This window comes from Brassica oleracea, chromosome C6, assembly GCF_000695525.1.
Source record: "Brassica oleracea var. oleracea cultivar TO1000 chromosome C6, BOL, whole genome shotgun sequence".
NCBI lineage: Eukaryota > Viridiplantae > Streptophyta > Magnoliopsida > Brassicales > Brassicaceae > Brassica > Brassica oleracea.
The window spans coordinates 24,032,991-24,035,600 of record NC_027753.1 but is presented as its reverse complement, the minus strand read 5'-3'; positions in this window follow the sequence as shown (position 1 = coordinate 24,035,600).

Genomic DNA, 2,610 nt, shown 5'->3' with positions numbered 1-2,610 from the left:
TTGTTAATGGGGTTGGGTCGGTGTAGGGTTTGCACATGTTTCAAACTACATGTATAGCGTGCGCCGCACATGCGTATGTTAGCTTTTGTGTTTTATCCTACTCATCTCACTTCCCCCACCTGCTTTACATTTTTTGGCACACAACGCCTGAAAGAATGTTAAAAACATTGGTTCCTTCCTTCACGGATATTTCATTTGCGACATGAAATCAAGAATAAACATCGTCGGGAAAAATTTAAAGCCTGCTTCTTTGAAACTCATGATAAATCATCAAATAAGCATCGATTCTGGCAAACATCTTCCACTGAAGAGCTTGGAGGGTTTCTTTTAAATTGTTTTCTCAGGTGAAATGTGCTAACCTCGTTCATAGTATAATCACCAGTTAGCAAAGATAGTGTTTGTAGATCCTCAAAGTTTGCATTACTATAGCGCAACAAATATTATATGATTCTCATCTGCGCACAGAGATCTCACTTGAGCTTCAATTATCACCAGCTCAAAGTTCCTCTGTGTTCAGTAGCAACCAACGAACAATCACGAAAAGTATATATAAAGACGCAAGGCGATTGTGCTGTTTTTGTCTTTGAACATAAAGTTGCCTCTAAAACTTAAATCTTTTACCTCCCACATCGCTTATCAGAGAAAACATTGCTCACTTGGTGATAGTATAAACAAAGAGGCCGAGGCTTGCATTCGATTCATACCTTTCTCGGCCTTTTGGCTAAGATCAATTGTAGTATCTGTTCTTATCAGTTTAATATCTGATACGTGGTCCATCGGTCCACATGATATTAACTCTATTTTTTAAGGGTAAAAACCAGTTAAATAGCTTGCTATTTGGGTTTCTATGAGTTTCTTTTGCGTTGCACTATTGCAAGGGCCGGGCTCAACCCATCAAACAATTAGTTAAAATGATTTTATGAGTCAATTATAACCAGCACCGATATAAGGCCTCCTGACTATTATGTCTAAGAATGTGAAAGGCTATAAATGTCATCGTCGACGGGGTGAATGGAGCAAATGGGCTTGTCTAAGTTCCGCCCCATGAAGGTCCCCGGGCCAACGAAAGAGACTCTCGCGGTGGAGAGTCCCGTCCCAGTTGGCTGAGACGCTTGCGTGGTCTCTCATCCCGAGTGATATCATAGCCATGGCCACGTTTATTCCACTTGGTCCTTTAACAGGATGCAACATAACGGAGCTTACGCTTCCAGTGACAACAACTTTTTTTTTGTTTCCAATTCACCGCGAAATGAAACGTGACAATAACAAAAGTGGAAACATCGTGACAAGTACTAATACAGATCAACAAGTTCGAGTGAATAACAAGGAATCTTTTCAAGTTTTCCTCCACTGAACCATAATGATATGCGGAGGCTTTATCTATCGACAAAGAATCCAATGGAAGAAAAAAGGATAGTTGTGGAGTATTATTAGCTAGGTTCGTTTGCCTAAAAAAACCAACGTACCTGGTCCATGCTCAACTCACAACAGAGCAGCATATCGGGGAATCAAATTATTAAAAGGAAGACACAACACTAAAACTTCATTTTTCATTAACCAAACTAAACTAAACCTACCTTAGTTAGACGGCCTAAGAAAACAAACAAACAAGTTTAGGTTCCGACATATATGTAATTCGATACATTTTCGCAAGATTTGATATGATAATCAATGGTATTCCTATTTCTTTCCTTCTTTTTTTGGTTTGAATTCGGAGGACATGTAAAGGTAAAGAGGCATGATGCAGAACAAGTGGAGTTCCTTCATTTTTTCTTTTATGTCATTTCCAAAAACATGACCGACACACCTCAGTCACCATCAGATCAGTTAGTCAAATTGCCACTACCGGTCATCTAAAACTCTTAAATGCGAACTAGAGGGAGGTAATACCCAAAAGTCATTGATACTCTTTTGAAGGAAACTAAAAAGACTCCTCAAACCAAACGTTTAAGCTCAAAGTTACTTAGATGATGCTCTTGTCTATATAATAAATTTATAGCTTTGGATCTAAAGCATTGAATATAGTCCACCAAACAACAAAGCTAATCCATTGACAAAGGAAATAATCTTGGTGCAAACGACAAATTAACGAATTGTGGAGGAGCCAGAAGATGTTGATAAATCACTAAACAAATTTAAATGTTATTTTTGTCCGAATTTAAGACTACAAAACCAAATGAAAGCCACCATTACAAAAATGATAAATCTGTTATGAAATAACTTATAATTTATAGTATCGAGAAATTTAAATAAGAGTAGAATTTAATACCCGTAGAAAGCAAATAACACTAATATAAGGGAGAGAGTTTATTATAAGGAAGAAGAAGAAGATGTAATCATTCTTTGATTATAAACTCTTGTTCTTGTTTTTGGTGTACAAAAGAGTGAGATGAGTGATGGTATTTATAGTGAACAACAATACATAAAATAACAAAGATGGTGCTTAATTTGGTAAATGAGTGGGTGATCATAGTGTTTGATGAGTAGATGATCATAGTGCTTGAGTTGGTAAAGGAGTGGATGATCATAGTGCTTGAGTTTGGTAAAGAAGTGGATGATCATTTCAATGCTTAATTTATAACACTCCCCCTTGATCATCCATCTTGTATT